This window comes from Sciurus carolinensis, chromosome 16 (genome assembly GCF_902686445.1).
Source record: "Sciurus carolinensis chromosome 16, mSciCar1.2, whole genome shotgun sequence".
NCBI classification, from domain to species: domain Eukaryota; kingdom Metazoa; phylum Chordata; class Mammalia; order Rodentia; family Sciuridae; genus Sciurus; species Sciurus carolinensis.
In genome coordinates, this window is record NC_062228.1 from 64,598,148 (window position 1) to 64,621,356 (window position 23,209).

At 53.5% G+C, this 23,209-nt stretch overlaps 1 protein-coding gene across 1 annotated transcript in view; it reads left to right on the forward strand.

Moving 5' to 3' along the window:
* The window catches only part of LOC124966905 (leukocyte immunoglobulin-like receptor subfamily A member 6), a 193,721-nt gene that overhangs the window by 94,001 nt on the left and 76,511 nt on the right, over window positions 1-23,209 (forward strand). The window lies entirely within an intron of this gene.

Sequence of the window (23,209 nt, forward strand, 5' to 3'; positions counted from 1 at the left end):
CTTCAGGCTGAAAGAAAACTGAGGCCAGGTGCAACTGGAGAGGCTGAGGCCGGAGGATCACAAGTTCAAGGCCAGCCTCAGCAACGTATGGAGGCCCTAAGCAACTTAGTGAAACCCTGTCTGTAAATAAAAAATAGAAGGATTGGGGATGTGGCTCAGTGGTGAAGCATCCCTGGTACAAATATATATATATACATAAAGTGGCACCAAAATACAGTAGAAACATGGGCCACTGTGTGTCACTCTCTGCTCAGCAAAACCCAGGGCTTCCCAGGGGGTCCCGTTGACTCAGTGCTGATGGCATCCCCCCCCCCCCCCCGCCGACTCTGGTGCAACCACCTGTCTCCCTGGGTGGTGTGTCCAGAGCCTGCTGGCCCATGTCCCCCTTGGGACCTGTGCCTCACGGTTCCCTCTGCCTGGGGTGCGCCTGCCAGGGATGTGCACAGCTCCCTCCCCCTCGGCCCCGCAGGGTCCCCTCCCAGGCAGAGTGACGGGCTCCCTCCTGCAGTGGGTAGCACGACCTTGGACACAGTCCACTGACTGGACGGGGACGTCTTTGCCATCTGTGTCCCCCACAGAGACGGCCTGCTCCCTGTGAGGCCACAGGTGATTTCTGAAGTGTTTCCTGCTGCACCTGCCAGCACTGGCCCCGGCACACAGCACAGGTTCAGTTGGTGTCCCTGAACCAACTGCGCACAGACACAGGTGGCACGCGGGAGGTGTGAACCAGGGCCTGGTCACTGAGTCGGAGCTCAGACTCCTAGAGCGGAGGCCCAGCCGTACCCGGGTAAGCTCTGTGACTTTAGGCCAAGGTCACTGACCTGGGGGCACCTCTACTTCTTCTGTGAAACAGAAAAAGCAGAAGAGACAACCATAGGACACGAGGAAACATTTACGAACATCAGACGGGAACACCCCGGAACTCCGCTCCACAGCCCAAAGCCCCCAGTGGCCCCATCAGACACGGGCACCAGATCTAAATGTGGACTTTTCCAAAGAGGACATGCAAATGACCGTGGGATACATGCAAATGACCGCGGGGTACATGCAAATGACCACGGGGTACTGCAAAGGACCATGGGGTACATGCAAATGACTGCAGGGTACATGCAAAGGACCATGGGGTACATGCAAATGACTGCGGGGTACATGCAAAGGACCATGGGGTACATGCAAATGACTGCAGGGTACATGCAAAGGACCGTGGGGTACATGCAAATGATCGTGGGGTACCTGCAAATGACCACGGGGTACAGGCAAATGACCGTGGGGTACATGCAAATGACTGACCGTGGGGTACAAGAAGAAATTCTCAGCATGACTATCACCAGGGAAAAGAAAATCGAGGCCGAGATGAGCTGTCTTCTCGCTCCAGTCAGTGTGGCTCTGGCGAAGGGACGGAGATGTGCCAATAGGCTGTGGAGAACAGGCACCTGGCACCTTCGGCGGGAAAGTACACGGAGACAGACATTAGGAAAAACAGCATGGATCCTCCTCAAAAACGTAAAAATAGAACCCACACGGCACCGCCATACTGGGCGTCCATCCAAAGGAACTGGAATCAGTGGGTCCCCTACGCCCGCGCTCGCACGGCAGCTGGGAGTGGAAACGGCATCAGGGTGCACCCTCCAAGGACAGGGCCAGGCAAACGGGTACCGGGAATGGCCCTCCACCCTGCAGGAGCACAGTCCCGGACAGCAGGCACAGGCCTGGTGTGGTTAAGGGAAGCCAGCCAGGTGCAGAGGACAAGAACCACAGGCCCTCGCTCCCGGAATCCAATCAGGAGTGGAACGCGGTGGCCGAGGCTGGGGAGGGCAAGAGGGAGGCTGGGGAGGCTGGGGGCAGTTATGGGTGGAAAGAGCAGGAAGCCCTGGGGTGCTACTGTACAGCAGAGGGACTGTAGATGACCGTAAGGCCCACGTATGCAGACAGCGAGCAGGAAGGATTTTGGATGAAATGACACGCTCTCACGGATGTGAACTAGTGCCACAAGCATCTGCGGAGCCATCTGGCTTCCCATAAACACGCTCAATTTTTATGCATCCGTTAAAAGTGTTAAGGATTTTAAAAACAGGCACGATGGCACACACCTGTAATCCCAGGGGCTCTGGAGGCTGAGGCAGGAGGATTACAGGTTCAAGGCTAGCCCCTGCAATTTAGCGAGGCTCAAAGCAACTTAGTGAGAACCTGTCTTAAAACAAAAAGGTCTGGGGATGGGGCCCAGTGGTAAAGCGCTCCTGGGTTCAATCCCCAGTACAAAAAAGTAAATCAATTAATTAAAATTCAAAAAACCTGGATGAACCAAAAATAATTTTGCTAAAAAAATAAAAGTAACAGTACCTAACTCAGTGAGCTGTGATTATTCAAAATTAACAGGTTAAAAGCAATCGGGAAGAGCCCGACTTAGGACTCTGACAAACACAGACCCATATAGGAAAGCCACAGTCTTTCCTAGAACGCGTGAGACCTCTACAAAAACCCACCACCTACCAAAATCCACTAAGGAGGTCTCAGAATATTGTAGTTAGTATAATACAAACCATAATCACCATCTGGCTATAAAAATTATATTAGAGACCAAAAAACGAGAAGATTGAAAACACATTTCAAAACTAAAAAAGAAAATGTCAGCATAGCTTTTGAGTTACAAAGTCTGAAAAATGCAGAAGTTACAAATACTCAGTTACGAAATACTTAAAAATGAGCTGAGAGGGAGCTGCTCCTTAGCACAGGGTACTGAGAAAACATGAACAGAGAGAGGTTCATACAGAAACTCGCTGGATGCAGCAAAGGTCATTGGAGGGAAGTTTCCAGAGTCTCATGCACACTTCGTATGTATGAAGGAAACATGAAATATGGAAATTAGGGGCTGAGCCTGAAGCTTGTGGAAACAGATGAAAAGCAGAGAGACAGAGAGAGGAGGCAGAGTGGAGTGTCATTCAGAACCAACCGCATTTTTAGCAAGTGGAGGGAAGAGAGCGACCCAGCTTCCCGCTGAGAGAAGGGCGGTCACAGACTCCGCCCGTTCCCCGCCCCGGGGCGGTTCTTCCCTCCACCCAGCCCTCAGCCCTCAGCCGCAGACCTGGGGCTGTTCCCCTCCTCCGCCCCTGCTGCTTGCCGTCTCCAGCGTCTTGACCTCGCGGAGGCCCTTCTCCCCAGCGTGGCCAGAGGCTTACAGCGGAAGTGTCCCCGGTCATTTAGCACAGAGCCCACTCCCGGGTTCCCCCTGGTCTGCGCAGCCTCCTTCCTGTCCAGCGGGCCTCACCTGCTGCCTCCAGCGCGCACATCCTCCCCGCCCCCCTCCCCGCTCTCTGCAGGGCCAGGTCCCTTCCAGAATTGCCACTTAGTTGTCCTAAAAAATGATTCCACAAGCCGGCGCCAAGGAGACTCCCTTTCCCACTTAGCGGACCTATGGGCATCTGACTTTTCTTTCTCAGATTTCTATGCTAGCCTAAGGACTCGTCCGATGTATTGTTTCGAGCCTAATGACTTTTACAATAAGTTGCAGTTTTTACAGCTTTTATTTTTTTAAGTAGTGCTGAGGATGGAACCCAGTGCGAGACTAGTGCTCTACCACTGAGCTACAGCTCCTGCCCCGTCCTTATTTTTTTTTTTTAAGTTCACTGAGGTACAGTTGATGCCAAAGGACTGCATGTCTAATGTACACCGGTTGGTGAGTTTGGACATACGCAGTCATCTTTATTAACTTTCTTACTGTATATATTTCAGGTGTACAGCGTAGTTATTTAATAATGATCTAATCTTTTTTAATTTTTTTTTTAGTTGTAGATGGACACAATACCTTTTTTTTATTTTGTGTGGTGCTGAGGATCGAACCCAGTGCTGCACAGGTGCTGGGCAGGCGGTCTACCTCTGAGCCCCAGCCCCAGCCCTACAGAGGTTTCTAAAAAGAACTTTCGTTGTGGGGAGGGGTATAAATGGTTACAGCAGTGGATCTGATTAACATGTCCCCCCTCTCGCATTATCCATCCCCCGCCCCCACAGGTCAGCATGGTGACTGGCTCATCAAAGCCCTGAATACACGCGGCGCCAACTACGCGGGGCTCCAGCTCTTCCAGCTTCTTCCTGCCACTTGCTTGTAACTTTGTGTCTTCGACCTACTTTTCCCTCCTCAACCCTGATTCTAGGAATTCCACTGTTTCTAGGAATTCTACGCTTTTTAACGTCTACATAGAGGTGAGCGCAGGCGCTGCCTCCTTCGCCTCTCAGGGTGACCCATCTCAGGCACTTTCTTCTGGGTACTCCAGATGAGGCAGGGAGGCCCTAGGAGGAGAGAGGTGAGGTCCAGGGTCTCCCGCGAGATCGCCAGAGCTTGACGTGTATCTTGGGCGCCCTCTTGTGGCCACAGTTCAGAAATACCCTTTTTAAGTTGATTTTTTTTTTCATCTGACAATTTTTTTCATTCAAAAAGTACTTGTTAGGAAAGCAAAAATAGAACGATTTTATTTAATACTTTAAAACATTAGCAGAAATACCATTAAATGGGTTGAGGCACAATGTTGGCTACTAGGATAACAACTATCAAATCAAGATGATTATATATATATATATATATATATATATATATATATATATGATCAAAGTTGACGTTAGAGCTCTTTATAGCAAAGGATGCCAAGATGAAGAAAATCTTATTGAGTCTTGATAAGTTAGAAGCAAGATCAGTGGAGTCGGGAACGGGATTGAGGGGAGGAGGAGGGACGGGGAAAGGGAGGACCATGGAGTTGATCTGAACTTGCCTGTACACACATATGGCTATGCCACAGAGAACCTCACCTTCCTGTATATCCACAAGGCACTAACTTGCTAAAACACTATAAATAAATAGAAGAAAGGTCAGTAGAGTAGAGGAATGGGAGCAGGGGAGGGAGGAGGGGAGGGAAGGAGGAAGCACTGAGGACTGAATTAGAGTGGATGACGTTCCCTGCTTATATGATCATGTCAAATGCACCCCAACATTATGTACAAGAAAAATGAACTAATAAAAAAGTACTTGTTGGCTCTCTACTGTGTGCCAAACAGTTTCAAGGTTCTTGAGATCTTCCGGTATACAAAATCGGGGTGTCCCTCCTCTTGGTGAGCATGTGCTCTTGCAGAGAGGCAGACCGCAGCCTCCACCCATGGCCTCGCTGCCCCAGCCTCGCTTATCCACCCTCCACCACAGCAGGAAAGTGCATGTGGGCAATTCCAGAAATGAGCGAGTCCCAGGTTCCAAAGACGCACCCTTCTGCAGGGGGTGATGACATCCCAGGCTGTCCTGCTGTGTCCAGTGCAACACCAGAAGATGGCTTGAGGGAGAGAGAGCACGTTCACGAGCTCTTATTACAGCACGTTCCTAGGATTGTCCTGTCTTGTTAGTTACTGTTAGGTCTCTGTGCCCAGTTTATCAGTGGAACCTTAGCCTTGGTTTGTGCGCATGAGAGAACAGAGCTCACACAGGGCTCGGTACTCCTGTGGCCTCAGGCACCCACTAGGAATCTTGGAGTGTGTCCCCCAGGGCGGAGGACCCCAGTGCACCAGAAAGTAACAAGTGCTTTAGAAAGATGAGAGCGTGGCATGGTGGTCCAGGGGACCCAGAGGGTGTGAGTTCTGCAGAACAGAGTAGTGACTGGCGCAGAGCAAGGGGCAGGGAGAGGGGAGGACTGGGGACCCCAGAACATGTGGGCCTTGTATGTCACTGAGGTTACCCTGGATGAGATGGGAAGAGACAGGAATGGCCTCAAGCAAACATGGCTTCAGTGATACCATCTCCTGGAATTCCCTTAGAAAGCTGAGCTGTGGCCAGGCACGGTGTGGCACCCCTGTAATCCAAGAGGCTCAGGAGGCTGAGGCAGGAGGATTGCAAGTTTGAGGCCAGCCTCAGCAAGTTAGGAGATTCTGCCTTAAAATAAAAAAAATAAAAAGGGCTGGGGATGTATTGCTCAGTGATAGAGTAGTGTCTCTGGGTTCAATCTCCTGTACCAAAGGAAGGAAAAAGAAAGTGGAGATGCTTCTCCTAACAGGAGACCCATCCATGAGCCCCAGTCCTTCTCCCTTCTCCACAGAGGCTGGCATCCCTGCTCCTGCTTTGGACCTGCACCTGAGTGACCTCTGAATGCTGTCCTAGAGATTCCCAGGCTCCTCGCAGTCTATGAGACGGTGACCACACAGCCGCACGCGGAGGCCCTGCTGGCCCTCCTCTGTGCTCCTCCCCTCATGCCAGGCTGTTCTCACGTCACTGGTGACTCGATATCTTAACTTCCTTCCTCTCCTCGCTTCACCTGCAAGTTCCTCAAGGACAGGTAGGGGCAGAGTTCTACCTACCCCCCTGGTTCCCAGAAGAGGGGCTGAAACCCGGGGCTCACCAGCACTCCGCTCAATAGATCCAATGAGCCAGCCGGGCGATTGTGGTTGGGCTTCCACGCCAGGTCGGACCATGAGGGCAGGCCTCTGGGAACTGGCTGCAGTTGTGCAGTCCCTGGACTCAGCCCAGGAGGGGCGGTGCAGCTGGCTACCGGAGCAGGACTCCCGGAACCAGCGGGAAACTGCAGCAGAGTCCCTGGAATCCACCAGGCAATTACTGTGCAGCTGCAGAGTTAGCAGAGACGACAGAGGGTTCCCGCAAACACAGCAGCCCGTGTCTCAAGAGGTCTGTGATTGTCACAACCCAGACATGGCCCCTGGAGGGTCACAGTGCCCAGGACAGCCCCTACTCAGAGTCACCAGCCTGAAACGTCCCTACTGCTGGGTTGGGGAAACTTTCCAACAGACTTTTAAAGAGCAGTTTTGTGGTTCTCGGCAAAACCAGAGCCAGGCGCAGCGACGTCCATGCCCCTGTCCCCTCCGGCCTCCCGCGGGCGTCCCCAGCGGGGCAGCACACGTGTTAGGACTCGAGGTCACACTGGGACACCACGACCTCAGGGTCCAGGGCACCCGGGGCTCCGTCTTGGAGTTCTGCTCGGTGTCATGCTGCGCAGTCTTCTGTCCCCAGAGTCCTACTCAGGCTGGCAGAGGGGGGCGGTGGGATGTTACCCGTGAACACCGGGTTCGCTGGGCCCCGTGGCAGGGCAGCGGGGTGCAGGGTGGCATTGCAGACCAGGGTTCCCCCCACTGAGACCCCGCAAGGCGCTCACCCGGCAGAGACGGCGATGTAAGACTGCAGGGAAGGGCGGGGATGGAGGGGAGGAGGAGCTGCCACCAGGCCCCTCCAGACGGTCAAGAAGGTCACATAGCGTCTGCCTCAGCACCCGTCGGGCCTGATGCAGGTTTGCTGAAACCCAGTTGCACCCCACGACCTGCTGACACCCGGGGACAACCCCTCACCCTCAGCAGCCCCCCTGCAGGGCACACACCCGCAAGGAACGGAACCGGCCAGTGGAGAAGCCACGCCCGGCGGCCGCGAAGCACTGTCACCCGCCAGGAAAGGGAGTCAGCCCGGCCTCCAACCACAGAGCAGGGGAGACTGGTGGGCACAGGGGGACACTATTCAGCCCTGAGGAGGCAGTTTTCTCACTGGTGCCAACAGGGGTGGGCCTGGAGGACCTCGCATTATGGGCCGGAAGCCACACCTAGAGACGTGTGCCACCTGACCCCACGGAGGCGGCTCCCGCAGGATGGCCTGGAAGGAGGAGGCCAGCCGCGGGGTGGTGAAGAGGGTGGCAGGTGTCATCCAAGGACACTAAGCATGGCGGGGCATGGGCAAATACAGAGACGGAAAGCAGAGAAGGGGCTGCCCGGGCGGGGACGGCGGGGGGACTGGGCGGGGCTTGCCGGCTCCTCCTCCGCTGAGGAGCCCACGCTCAGCCTGTTGCCGTCAACTCCGCACACATGCCAAGAGTGCCGAGCGTCTGCTTTCGACGCATGACCTGCACGACATGCAAGGACATCTCCATGCGGCCGTTTGGGCCGGGGCGGTGGCAGGCACCCGTGGGCCCACGCACCCAGAGGCTGAGGCAGGAGGATGGCAAGTTCAAGGCCAGCTTGGGAGACTTGGCAAGATCCCCATTTCAAAATCAAAAATAAAAAGGGCTGGGGATACAGCTCTGTGGTAGAGGGACCCTGTGTTGAACCCCGGTGTCAACCGCCAGTACCACAGGAAAAAAAATCTGCTTTTAAAAATGACAGATACCAGTTTTAAAAATGACTGGCTGGTTATGGCAGGAAAGGGATTGATCTCAAAGTCATTGGCAGCTCATGAAAACTAAGAGGAGGCTGGAAAATCAAACTCTGAGAAGGAGCAGGAGTCACCAGAGGTGAGGCAGAGGGCAAGGAGCCAAGTTCAGGCCAGCCGGGCCACCGGTCGGTAAGGCTGCTGGCCACAGCACCACTCCCTGTGTCTCTGCCTAACCTCCCCCAGAGAAGCCCCCCAGGGACCACGTGACCAGGAGCACCCAAGACCTGGCCCACTCTACAGCAAAGGGTGGGGACCGCCAGCACCTTGGCTTCCATACAAGGAAGCCAAACCAGATTTCCACCATGATAGGAACCTCTTTCCAAATAGCTAAAGGGTTCCCCTGCACAGAGCCCAAGATGGCAACCGTGCTCTGCCCCCGCGCTGGCTGCCAAGGTGATGCCTTAAATAAAACCACCTTCCCACTCATTCCTGCCAGGTGCCCACAGATTTTTTTTTTTTTTTTTAACTGAAAGAGATGACAAAGCTTTGGGTGAGGAGGTGGCTAAGGGCTCAGCTTTCCTCTGACGTTTCCTTATGCAAGCTTTTCAATCATGAGGAAGAGCTGAAAGAACCCTATAGGACCTTCCCATGAACACCGCCTGGGTTCCACCCTGATGTCCCCCTGAGTGTGCTGTCCATGTCCCTCCCTCCCCCACCTGTCCCTCAGTCCACCTGGGGTCTCTGTGGTGCAGACAGCAGCCTGCTTCCCCTAGGACTTCAGCAACAGCAACTTCCGTTTAGGACTTTTTCTTCTTCATGTTAAGATGTTAAGATTGACATATAACCAAGTGCAGTGGTGCACGCCTGCAATCCCAGCTACAGCAGGATCACCAGTTCAAAGCCAGCCTCAGCAACTTAGCAAGGCCCTAAGCAACTTACTGAGACCCTGTCTCTAAATAAAATGCAAAAAAGGGCTGGGGATGTGACTCAGTGGTTGAGTGCCCCTGGGTTCAATCCCTGGTATGAAAAAAAAAAAAAAAAAGTTGGCATATAATGAAATTCACGACTCTGAAATATGCCATTTGCTGTGTTGAGACCATTGTAGACCTAAATAAACCCCATCAAGACAGAATTGGGCATCATCCCAGCAGCAAGCTCTCACATGCCCTTGCTCCTCAAATCCTGGTCCTTCTCTCCACGGGGCAGACGCTCTTGGGGTTTTTTCCATTATGAATTAATTGGGACTGTTCTGGAACTTCATGCAGCCAGAATCAAGAGCTGAGCGGGAACCCTGCTTTCTGGTACCCTGCAATGCACTCAGAACATCTGAGGTTGTCCCTGCTGCTTGAGCACAGAAGTCCATTCCTCTTTCCCCTACATGGGATCCCGTGTGCGGAAGGACTGCAGTCTGTCTGTCTACCCACTGCTGACAGACACCTGGGCTGCTGGTGGTTTGGGGCTCTCAGGAGCTAATCTGCTGTGCCCATCCTTCCACAAGGCTTTGTGTGAATATGTTTGCATCTCCCTTGGGCACAGGCCGAGGAGCAGACCTGCTGGCTCATTAGGGGGACTTAAACCTTGGCTTTCTGGATACAAAGTCCACATCCAGTGGGGCTGGGCTGTTGTTTGTTGCTGTTGCTCTTCTTTGGTTTTTGTGTGGTTGAGGTAAAATCTGCAAAACATAAAACTAAACACTGACCACTTCAAAGTGTCCGATTCCATGGTATTTAGCACATTCAGTGGGTCAATCCTTCATTCCATTATGCAACTGAGTGACTTTTTCCATCAGAGGGACAGGTTGCATTTTGTTCAGCTGTGCATCTGCTGGGGGTTGTTTGAAGGGGTCCTCCAGCCCCATGTGGAGTTGGGAGGGACAGATTTTGGCTGTGGGGCCACCGATCCTGCTCTCAGATCCCAGTTCTGCTGACCATTGGCTGTGTGATCTTGACCAACTGGCCCACCTTCTCTGTATTTCTCTCTTGGTCACAGAACTGCAACAAGGACAGTGTAATTCACAGGCCAGGGGTGAAGGTCAAGAGGGCTAATCCATCACTGATGTTTACAATAGAGCCTGACACCTGGCAGGGGCCCAAGAAACACTCCTTCTAAGGTGGAGGGAAAAGTTCTCTGGAGCCAGGTCACCACCTACAATGCACTGGACCCTGCTAGCTGCTGGACCTCTGATTTCTTGCCTGGAAAGCGGAGCTGTAACAGTGCCAGACTGATTCTTACTGGATAAAATGTATGCCAAGGGAGCTGGGTACAAAGCAGCCTTGGATACATGGTAACCATTCCTTTTCCTCCCACTGGGGAGAAGTCCATGAGATGCCGGGGTAAAGGGTGCCAGATAAAATGTAACCCAGAGGAGTCAATTCGTGGACACTAAAACAGCGGTTGCGATGACTGGAGAGGGGTGGGAATGGGCGGTTGATGGACGTGAGGTTAAGTTTCAGGAAATGGGCGGGGCAAGGGCTGCGCAACAGAGTGAATGGACACGACGTTCACGCGCTGGACACTTGGAACGGGTGACAACGGCAAGTTCTATGTTACAAATAGTTTACCTCCATGAACATTTTTTAAATTTAAAAACAACTTTACAAAGCGAATCACAGGCTCGTTTACTGCTAAGGAAACTGAAGCCCGAGCAGTGGGCTGTGCCAGCACGCAGTCGCTTCGCTGGGCGGGGCCAGGCTGGCACCCCACCGCGCCCGGGCACACCCACTCCCCTGTCGGGACGTCCCTCCTCAGAAACAGGGGCAGGTGGAGCGATGCAAGCAGCAGCAGTGTGGCCACGGTCTTAAGGTCTTAAGAAGACAAGTGATGAATCGTGGTTCGCCCCTGCGCTGGATCACCTCCCAGCGCGAGAGGAGTCGGCTGCAGACGGAGGAGCCTCGGGAGCATCCTGCTCCGCGGAAGGAGGCAGACACCAAGGGCCACGATCCCCAAAAAGAAATGCCCAGAGGAAGCCTATCCGCAGGTGCAGAAAGCAGAATAATACTTCCAGGCGGGGCCGGCGGGCCGGGGCAGCTGCTCCAGGGCACGGATTCTTCTGGGGTGACCGAATGCTTTGGGAGAGGTAGAGGTGGCCAGGCACAGGGCTGGGGCGGTACTGTCATTGAATTTTCACTTTTAAATGATGAATAGTGTCGGTGTAACAGCTCCAGCTCTGACCACCCCTAACCACCCACGCCCCTTCCCAGGAACCACCTCTTAATTCAGACCTCCTAGGAGGTAGGGACTGTGACCCACATTTTTGGAGGTGGATATTCCAAGCAGAGGACAGATCTAAAATGGGAACCCAGGCTGGCTGGCTAGCATGGGGTCCGCGCTTGCAAAAATGTCCCTGCAGGGGAAGGATCGTGTTGTGGGCTCAGGGTTCCTGCCCCTCCCTCCACAAACTAGCTCTGATCTTGCTGCTTCCTTCTGTCCAGGTTTCTAAGCATGGATTTAAAAATGAATAAATAAATAAAGGACTTCATTGCACTCTTCAGCCAGTGTGAAATCGAGAGCAAGAAAGAAGAAAGACAGACAGAAAATGAGACTTAAGACTTGGGAGATAGCTCAGCTGGTAGAGTTCTTGCCTTGCAAGCACAAGGCCTTAGTTCGATCCTCAGTACCGCAAAAAAAAAAAAAAAAAGAAAGAAAGATAAATGAGACTTAAGATGCCTGGATGCTCCTTTTCCCGACAGCCCGTGAGGCTCCCAGGCGCTGCTCAGAGGTGATGGAAGGGCTTGAGGTTCCACTGCTTCATCTTGGTCGGTGGCACATCCACAGGTGCCCGTCCTGCTCTGAAGGTGGCAGTTCCATTTTTATCTCACCTGCTGGAGCCAGACGCCTCTGCAGCACGGGGGCACATGTTTCCTGCCATGCTCCACTCACAGCCTCACTGCAGGGTTTGAAGCTCCTCAACAGCTTCTGTTGCCTGAAAATAAACTCCAGGCTCCTCCCCTGGGCTTTAGGATCCTGCAGAGCTGGCACTGCCTGCCTCACCAGCTTCATCCTTTAGGACACCTGCTCCCAGGCTCTCTCCAGCCACCATGCCCCACATGCTGTCTCTGGACCCCTCCAACCCGAGGCTGGTCCCAACCCCAGGGCCTTTGCAATGCTGTTATGTCTGCCTGGGCCTCGCTGGCCTTGACTCGTTCTCACCCTTTACGTGCCATCTCCACCACTTCTTCAAAAACACGTCCCCTGATCATTCCAAACAAAATGGGTCCCTCTTACACTTCCTCAGCGCCCCTCAGGCATCCCACCAGAGCTTGCCATGTGTGCAGTCACACAGATAATGCTGCCCCCCACACCACCACCATGAGCAAGTGAAGCAAAAACATCAAAGGAAAAGCAGCCGGAGTCGTGAGACGGGCTCGTGTCTCCCCGCAGTCCTCCCCACAGACACAGTCCCACCTGATCACAGGAGGCAGCACACAAACCCAACCCAGGCAGCTCCACCAAGTGCCTGCCAACATCCTGCACAAGCGTCAGAAGAGAGAAGACAGAGGAAATACCCTGAAAGGTTGGGAAATACCCAACCCTGAGGCCACTAGGGGGCCTGTGGGACCCTGGGATGGAGAAGCAGCATCAGAGGAAAACCTGGGGAAACCAAGCAGGCATGTCCAGGTGCCGCCTCATTGGTTCCGCCCAACAACCCCTGGCTTGAACCCCGGGAAAAGGTGGGTGAAGGGCACCCAGGAGCTCTCTGTACCAACTCGGTGAATCTAAAAAGCCAGAAGGTTAAAATGAGAAAGTAAAAACTGCAAACACAAAGCAAGCAGTCTGAGCACTTCCACTTCTGGGCACGTGCCCAGAATAATGGAAAGCAGGGCCCCAAAGAGGGGTCTGCACTGGGGTCCACGGCAGTGCCTTCAGGGTCACTTGGAAGGAAGCACCCAGTGTCCATAAGCAAGTGATGGACACAGTGCGGTCCAGCCACATGAAGGAGCGCTTCTCAGCCTTTAAGGAGAAGGAGCTCCTGAGCAGGTGACCCTTCAGGAACTGTGCTGAGATGAGCCAGTCACAGTGTTATGGAAAGCTCGGTCCTGGTCCCCAGTGTCCATCCAGTAACGAGGACATGGTTTTGAGAAAAAGGAAAAAGAAGGTTACTCCTTTGCTAGCAAAGGAGAAACACAGGGGACTCCTGTCCCGAGGGCTGGGATTCTGCCCATCAGCAGGGAGAGAGGGCTTCTGAAGAGGTGACTGAAAGGCTCCATTCCACTCGTTCGCTGTTGGAGTGTGATTCACTGGTTAATTTGGGAGACCATCATTTCTGAGATCTTCTGGTGCGCTCCCCACAGTCTGGATGACTTCCTTCCTGTGGTGGGTGTGTGCTCAGGACAGATAACTCTATCTAAGATGGGGAAGAAAGGTGATCCTCTTTCCCCTGAAGTTAGGGAGGGGGAGAGATTAGGGAGGAGCAGGAAGAGAGGAAGAGAAAAAAACGTGTCCCCAGAGTAAGAAACGCCATTTTCAAAGCATAAAGTGGACCACCGTTAGAACAGATGGACAGATGATATAGGATTCCACTCACACGAAGCTCCCAGAATGGGCAAATTCAGAGCCAGAAAGTGGAATGGCGGGAGCCAGCGGGAGGGATGGGAGTTGTTTAACGGCTGCAGAGTTTTAGTTTTGCAAAATGAAGAGTTGTGGAAATTGATGTTCATGGGGGCTGCCCAGAAACTTGAAGGCACCTGATGCCGCAGAACTGTAACTGAAAGCTTGGTCCTCGTCCCCATGCCAATCCAGCAACGAGGACACGGTTTTGAGTAAAAGGAAAAAGACGGTTTATCGCTTTGCTAGCAAAGGAGAAACACAGGGCACTCCTGCCCCAAAGTCCGTGATGCTGCCCATCAGCAGGAACTTTTATAAGGCTTTTACAGAAGTGATTCAGAGGAAATGAGACTACAGAGAGATCAGGAAGGGGAAAATCAGGGAAAAGAAGATCAGGGAGGAGAAGTTTAGGGAAAAGAAGAGATCAGGGAATAAGTTGGGAAAAAAAAAAACATGTAAAGTTCAAAGTGACAAGGGATATAGTCAAAGCATCAAGTGAACCCATTACAGAACTGTACCCTCAAAAATGGTTAAAGTAGCTGAGCATGGTGGCACACGCCTATAAACCCAGTGACTGGGGAGACTGAGGCAGGAGGATCACAAGTTGAAAGCAGCCTCAGCAATTTAGCAAGACCCTAAGCAACTCAGTGAGACCCTGTTTCAAAATAAAACATAAAAAGGATGTGGCTCAGTGGCAAAGCCCCCTTAGGTTAAATGCTTAGTATGGCGGGGGTGGGGGTTGTTTAAGTGATAAGTCTTATAGGTATTTTAGTGAGGCATAGTGGTGCACACCCTTAATCCCAGCGACTCAGCTGAGGCAGGAGGATTGCAGATTGGAAGCCAGCCTCAGCAATTTAGTGAGACCCTGCCTCAAAATAAAACATTCAAAGGGCTGAGGACGCAGCGCAGTGGTAGGGCACCCCTGGGCTCAATTCCCACTGAAAAAGGAAAATCAAAGCCCCGCCCTCATACAGAGGTGGCAGAGGCTGCAGAGCTGTGTGGTGGCAGGGGCTCAGGGCCAGCAGGAGCAAAGCACTGTGGGAGGGGCCTTCTCCTTGCCCCTGTGTTGAGGCTGAGGTCCCCAGCTAAAATTGGTGGGCGCTGACCATCCAGCCACTCTGAAGACACTGGACACTCCCCATGGAACTCATCACACAGCAGCTGAAGGGCACCTTCACCCCTCATCTGCCTGGGGTGAGAGTAGCAAGAGGGTGGGATTCTCTGAGATCAGTTTCGGGAACAGTGTGCCCTCCCCTTCCCCCTGGCAGGCTGCTGCATGGGCCCCACCCCGAAACTTATATTTTGAAGCCCTAGCATTTACAGCTGGGCCCCTCAGAGACGATTCAGTTTAGATGAGGTCAGGAGGGTGGCCCTGTGATGGCATTAGTGTCCTAAGAGGAAGAGACACCTGGGAGCTGTCTCTCCCTCTCCCCTTCTCCCCCTCCCCCTTCCTCTTTCCCCACATTGTGAGGACAAGACCAGAAGATGACTGGCCATCTGCAAGCTGAAAGACAGTCCTCAGAACACTTTCCGGACCCTCTTCCCTCCACTGTCCTGCTGGTGGGTGGTCCTGTGGGAGCCCTTTGCTGCCCATGCCGCACAGCAGCATCCAGAAGGGTGGACATCAGGGAACAAGTGGAGAACATGCAGACCAGAGGCCAAGAATGGGGAGCCAGGGCCTCACCTAGAGCAGGCTTCCTCAGCCTGCTGGCCTGGGGCGGGAGCACGCTGCAGCCGGTGCCAGGGCCACAGGAGACTGCAGGGCACTGGGCAGCAGCCCTGGCTTCCACCACTTGGTATCAGCCCGAACCCCACCCTTCCTGCCCCCCGAAGTGTCTCCAGCCCCTGACGGAGGACCCCTTGGAGGGAAAACCTTCAGGATCCTGTCCAGGACCCCTGCTGTCTCAGTTCCCTAGTGCCGCCATGACACTGCAGGCCCAGCAGCTTCAAGCCACACACACTTACTTATTTTCTTACAGTTCTAGAAGCCAGACCTCCATGATGAGACTCCTGCAGCTCAGACCCAGGTGTGGGCAGGGCTGGCCCTCCTGGAATCCCAAGGTCGGGGAGCCAGTTCCTGACTTCTCCAGCCTCTGTGGCTGCCCGTGCTCCTTGCCATGTGGCCCCTCCTCCATCTCGGAAGCCACCACCCCAGCCTCTGCAGCATCCTCGTGAGATTCTCCTCGGCGCTCAGGTCTCCTTCTCATGGGGTCTTGAGATTCTACCTAAGGCCCATGGGGTAACCCAGACAGTGTCCCTGCCTTGAACTCCTTCCCTCCCCACATCTGCAAAGTCCTCTGCCTCAGAAGGTGGCACCCACAGGCTCGGAGCTTGAGACCCGGGTACTCCAGGGCCACTGCTCAGCCGGCCACCCCTGCCCTAGAGAAAGTCCTCTGCATTCGCAGAAGGGAGGTAGCTGGCTCCCTCCTTGACCAGGGCCTGGTCTTTTTAGTGTCTTGCCCTTTTCTTGCTTGGAGCCACCCTCTCGGGAGCCTGGTCTCTCCGGAGCCACGCCTCCCGGGAGCCACGCCTCTAGGGAGCCACGCCTCTTGGGGCCCACGCCTCTCCGGACTAGCTAATTTCTAGAGCTGCTGTCCTGTGCCTGGCTTCTGTCCGCAGATCAGCGCATCCACACCCCAGCTCTTCCTCTGCTGGACTCCCTCACCCTGGGTCACTGTCCCCTGCCTCCCACCCCAGGGCAGGTGTCAGGCAGTCCAGTGGCCCAGAGCCACTGACAATATTCTAACTAGCTGATCCTAAACCTGACCCACACATTCCTTCCTGCAAAAAACAATCCCTCCTGCCCACTGGATGGTTCTGCCCACTGGGCTCCCCAGGACCCCGAATGGGGTGGCCTGTCCCTTTGTCTTATGAGGAACAAGCCATCTTTTGAATGACTGTGTCTCCTGATGTACTTTAAACATCTTGGTGCCTCAGCATGGTGAGACACAAGGACTGTGTCCCCAAGGTTGGGACATGGGGGGTTGAGGGCAGCGTGGGCTGAGCTGCCCTCTGCGGAGCCCTGGGTGCACAGCAGTGTCTGTCTTTGGGCTGAGGAAGTTGCCTGGAGGTGAGAATAGCCCAGAGGGCTGCTGAGGGGGCAGAGGCCAGGCAGATCCCGGAACACAGGAGCACAGGGGGTCAAGTAGGCCACGGGAGAGCCCATCTCCCTGGGAACAAGAAGCACCCTGCCCATTCTAGGGGTGTGGTGACTCCCGCTGGTCAGAGGGTGACCATCTTCTCTCTCCTTGCTCCAGGGTCTGCTGCAGGCACGCTGCACAGGGGCCATTCAGGCATTCCTGCAGATGGCGGATGGAGGGCCTCTTGGCCAAGCCTGGAAGTGATGCCCATCCGCTCTGCAGGACTTCCAGCCACCAGGAGTAGCCAGAAGGCCACATGACCCGGAGGGACAGGAGGAAATGTGCACGGTGCATGGCAGGGAACTCACTGCCCAGTAAGGAGAGCAGGAGCTCAGACAGGCTTGCCACCACACCATGACAGTCTCCATCGGGACACCAACAACCCCCGGGGACACTCCTGGGACAGCAACACTGTGCGCCCCACCATGCTCCAGGCCTCCGCCTTCCTGGCAGTGGTGACGCTGCGCCTTTGCCTAGCGCAGGCTTCTCCCCACACTCTCTGCCCTCCCCCAGGTAAGGTTTACTCCTGCTTCCTGACGTCACCCCATCCAGAGCAAGCTTCCCCCAACTCAAAGTGACCCAAGTGGTCCAGAACCCAAGGACAGGCTCTTTCCCACACCCTCTGCTGGGACAGAGTCCACGGACACAGTCAACTCAGGAAATCCACTTCCTCCCAGTTCTGGAGGCCAGAGGCACGTCCTCCCTCAGCAGGGCCGGTTTCTTCTGACCCTCTCCCCTGGACTTGCGAACATGGCCTTCTCCCTCCTGTGACCTCACAGATCATCCCTCTTTGTGTCCTCTCCTCCTCCTCCTCCTCCTCCTCCTCCTCCTCCTCCTCCTCCTTCTTCTTCTTCTTCTTCTTCTTCTTCTTCTTTTTAACCCTGGATTGGACCCAGGGGTGCTCTATGCTCTACCACTGAGCCACATCCCCAGCCCTTTATGTGTTTTATTTTGAGACAGGGCCTCACTAAGTTGCTGAGGCTGGCTTTGAACTTGTGATGCTCCTGCCTCAGCCTCTCAAGCCACTGGGATCACAGACGAGTGCCACCACTTCTTCTGACTCCAGTTAATAGATTAGGGCTCATCCTAGTGGCCTCTTCTTACCTAGATGGCCTCTTTAGAGATTCTGTCCACCCGATACAGTCAGGTCTGAGGTCCTGGGGACAAGAACTGGGGAACTGAGACCAATCCACTGGTGCACCCTGCTGCCCGGTGAGCTACTGCTGACCCACTGTGTCTCACTGCCACCAGGCACACACCAGCTGGTTCCCCCACAGGCCTGTTCCTGGGGGTGTGACGGAAGGGCAACACACAACCATAGTTTGACACTAACTAAAAAAGGTGGGAATTCTTGAAGGACCAAGCAAAAGTGAAAGGGGGCTTCCCTGGAATTCCCACCTGGCGTGACCTGGGGGAGCAGTGGCCAGGAGGAAGCAGCAGGGTGGGGGACACCTCTGTCCCCTCCCCTGGCTGCTCTGCCACTGCAGCTGAGTTTTAAAAGGGACAGTTTCTTTCTCTTCCTCTCTCCCTGCTCCTCCCATTCTCCCCACTCCCTAATCTCCGAGGAAACAGGATCACCTTTCTTCCCCATCCCAGGCAGAGGTGTCTGTCCCTGAGCACACACCCACCACAGGAAAGTCGTCCAGACTCTGGGGAGGCACCAGAAGATCTCAGAAATGACTGTCTCCCAAGTTAACCAGTGAATGACACTCCAACAGAGAATGCCGCCTTCCAGTCATCTCTTTAGAAGCCTCCTGTTCCCACTAACGGGCAGAATCCCAGCCTCCGGGACAGGAGTCCCCTGTGCTTCTCCTTTGCTAGCAAAGCGATAAGCCTTCTTTTTCCTTTCTCTCAAAACCATGTCCTCATTATTGGATTGGCATCTGGGATGAGGACCCAGCTTTGGGCAACAAGAGAATGGCCACCTCCACCCTGAGCCCTCCCTGGGGTCTCTGCTCAGGCCTCCTCCACAGTAGGGGAAGTGCTTTGACCTGGACAACAGAGGGGCGATTTGACGACAAGTTAGGCTGGACTGCTTGAAATTGCAACAGCCGCAAGACCCAAAAATGGCAAGAAAGTCTGGAGGAACACTCCCGACGTGCACATGCATGGAAAGGGGCTCAGGCTGCCAAGGCCCAGGCAGGGCAGGGACCAGCAGAGCCGTGTCCCCTCCCACCAGGGGGCCCAGGTCTTTTTTGTTGCTTGTTTAACTCTCTTATCTTCTTTTATTCAGATTTTTAAAAGTAATTTGTGAGTGTGTGTGTGTGTGCGCGCGCACGTGCTGGGGTTTGAACCAGGGCCTTGTGCATGCAAGGCAAGCACTCTACCAACTGAGCTACTCCCTAGTCCCTTAAAGTAACATTTTAATATTACAATAATTTTAACTTTAAGAAAACATTGCCAAGATAATAGAACTCCTGCCCACCTGCGTTCACATCTTACCTTACTACAGGACATTCATCACAGCCAAGGAGACAAGAGCTTGGCATTGTTACTAACTGAAGTCCACATTTTAGTCGCCTTCCCTTGGCTTTGACCTAACATCCCTTTTCTGTCCCAGGATCCCTTCCAGAACAAAATGTCACAAATGTCCTTCATCTCTCTTTAGGCTCCTGAGAGCAGGCCAGGTATTTTAGGGCCTGTCCCTCAATTAGGATCTACCTGATGCCTTCCTCATGACTAGATGGGGCTACAGGTTTGTGAAGAAGACCACGGAGGTCGAGTGACGGCCTTGTCACCAGGTCACATCACAGGTGCCTGCACCTTGTCAATATGATGTCGTGACAGGACCTGGACCTTGGTCACCTGTTTGCAGAAGTGTTTGTCAGGCTTGCCAGGTTGCCAGGTTTTTTTTTTTTTTTTTTTTTTTTGGTACTGGGGACTGAACCCAGGGGTGCTCGACCACAGAGCCACCTCCCCAGCCCTTTTTATATTTTGAGGCAGGTCTCTCTACATTGCTGAGGCTGACTTTGAACTTGCGATTCTCCTGCCCCAGCCTGCTGAGCGCCAGGCTCCTCACCTGCACAGTTCCTCTGCCCCCTTGGCAGGCTGTACCTTGGAAGGCATGGCTGTGCCTGGCCCATCCTGAGGTGTGGGGAGCAGCCCCTGCGGGAGGGCAAGCGTCTGCCTAGACTACGTGCCGTTCTTCGGCAGAGGTCTGCCTTTCCTCCCAGGATCCTTGCTTTTCTCGTTTATCATTATGATGATGCATGCACAGATATTGATTTTATATTTGAGTTATAATCCAAAACCGTGTTGTTTATTTTATTGCTCCAATGAGATCTGCCCTTTTCTCCTCAACGTTTTGCCATGAAAAATCTGAAGTGTGAAAATCGTCTGAGGCTGAAGTGAACACCTGGTCGTCCGGCCAGGGTCCCACGTCTGTTTTGCTGTGCTTGCCTTATTCCAATCTGTCCTCCTCTGACCTGCACCAGAAGAAATGCAGGCACACCGGGGACAGCCATCTTCTCCATGGGACGGCAGAGCCCTGGTTCCCCAGCCTTAGGACCTGGGCCGGGTGGCACTGCTGGGGTCTCCAGCCGAAGTCGGCACGCGGAGCACCCACGTCCCTCAGGGCTGAAGGGGCTTGTCCTCAGCGTGACCCATGACTGCACATGTGGTCAAACACCCTGCATCCCGACCCTCGGCCCTGGGCAGGCCCGCAGCGCCCTAGCCCTCCCAGGCTGGAGAACCGGAGCTCTGCTGTGCCAAGGAGAAGACGATGTCACAGGAAAGACCAGAGTGCAGGGCGGGCACTCGCCCTTCCTCGGCCTTTTGTCCCGTCAGGACCTCAACAGACTGCGGGACGCCCACCATCCTGGTCAGAGATCCTTAGTCTGATCTCTTCCGGGAACATCTCACAGACACGCCCAGACAGGTCTTATGGGTTCCCTCAGACCAGTCAAGATGGCCCGTTGGTCAGCTGCGACGCCTGCCCAGTTGGCGGGGTACCTCTACACATTTGCCCATTTACCAATGAGTTCTCTACCCCATCCTGCACTGCATCGAGCAGAGCTTTTTGTCTGTTTTCAAGTCCCAGCACTTGGCCATCTTTCTGGAACCACTAAACCTCCCAGAATTTCAGCCATGGGAGGTCATGCCAGGACCAGGACGGGAGGCCTTCCTGCAGGGGGAGGCCTTGCTGCTTCTCCCTGGCTCCCCTCCCACTCCTCCCGTGCTGCCTCTCGGCTATACCAGGGGCTCCTCTTCCTCCGCTTGTCCCCTGCATGGTGGTGCCACTCAACGTCTGGCTAGACCAGGGCTACAGACCAGCCAGCTCCAACCCACAGACAGGCTTGATTTGGCCCACACAGTTTATTTTTTGTATTTGAATTAGTTTTAACATTTAAAAGCTGAGGGATTTTGCTTTTAAAAATATCCAGATTTCTGTCTTGAAAATTTGGAACATCTGGCGATGCTGGGTCCCTCTCGCCATATGGCTGAAGAGCATCAGCCATGTGGTCTGAGCCACCCCCACCAGGGACTCACAGGTCCTCCAGCCCCAAATTAATACCTCTGGAACTTGAGATGGTTTGGGATTGGCATTCAGTCACGGACCTAGAAACACCCAAGGACCACCCTGGAATAGCCACTTGTCCTCCCCAGGAGAAACAGACAGGGAACAAAATTGGGTCAGACAGCACTTCAGGTCTCCCATGCTTTAGGAGGGATACCTTCCTTGGGCCTAATCAATATTAATTAATTGTTAGAGAAATTCTCTAGAGTCTTGCCAGATGACTCATGAGAGAAATGGAGAGTTGGAGAAAGACAGAGGGCCAGAGTGAAGCAGAGAGAGAGAGAGAGATTCAATCAACCCAAACTTTTTCTGGGGGGAATGGAGAGGAGTGGCATGTGGCGTGTGTACACATGCATGCACACACACATTCCAGATCATGAAAAAAATTGTTTCTCACTGTTGCTTGTGGTCCTACAACTTGGAAGACCACCACTATTGATTTGATCCATCTGGAGAAGGCTGGTGCAGGGGAGATGGGGCTGCACAGACATGGAGCTGAGGTGCGATGGAGCCAGAGGCAATAGGGAGCCATTGAGTGCTCTTGAGCTGCAGTCTCCATAAGCACCTCAGACTGTTCCCACTCTTGTACTCTTGTGCCCTAATGCTCACCTAAGGGCACTTGGGATTCTGCTGCCTTAGCAGATCTGCTGGTTTAAAGCCAGCAGACATGATGCAGGACCTTGTCCCAGGTGCATCTTTTATAACAACACACTAATCTTACCTTCTCCTCCTCATGTATAAAAGTTCACACAAAAAATTAACAGATTTATTCCTTTCATTTTATAGATGAGAAAATGGAGACTCCAATTTTGGAAATTAAGTGCCTGGGGTCACTTAAGGTGCCACCAGCTGCTCAGCTCAGAATCTTCTTTCAGTCCTAAGCCCTGTATAAACCATCTAGTTGGGATGGGCAAGAACACAACTCCAGCCAGCGCTGGAGCTGGCTGAGGAAACAAATCCAAGGTAGTGACAATGAGTGCATGTGCAAGCATCTGCACCTCCCGTCTCCATCATCCTCACCACCACCATCAGTATATCCTCCTCATCATCATCATTATGACCATGATGGCCATCAACATCACCATCACCATTACCATCATCACCATCACCACCATCATCATCACCATCACTATCACCATCACCACTATCATCGGCACTATTACCATCATCACCATCACCACCATCATCACCATCACCAACATCACCACCACCATCACCATCACCACCATCATCACCACCATCACCATCACCACCATCATCACCACCATCACCATCACCAACATCACCATCACCACCATCATCACCATCACCACCATCATCACCATCACCAACATCACCATCACCACCATCATCATCACCATCACTATCACCATCACCATCATCACCATCACTATCACCATCACCATCATCACCACCATCACCATCATCACCACCATCACCATCACCACCATCATCATCACCATCACTATCACCATCACCATCATCACCATCACTATCACCATCACCACTATCATCGGCACTATTACCATCACTACCATCACCACCATCATCACCATCACCAACATCACCACCACCATTACCATCACCACCATCACCATCACCATCATTATCCTCATCATGAACATTGTCACCATGTCATGATCACCATCAGTGTGTTAGTCAACTCTTCATTGCTGTGATCAAAACATCTGGCACAAACATCTTAAAGGAGGAAAAGCTTATTTGGGCTCATGGTCTCAAAGGTTTAGTCCATGGTCAGTCCGCTCCATTGCTCTGGGCCTGCGGTGAGGTAGAACATCATGGTGGAAGGCCGTGGCAGCCAGGGAGCAGAGAGAGCAAGGAAACAGGCCAGGAACAAGAAATACCCTCCCAAGGTGAACCCCCAGGGACCTACTT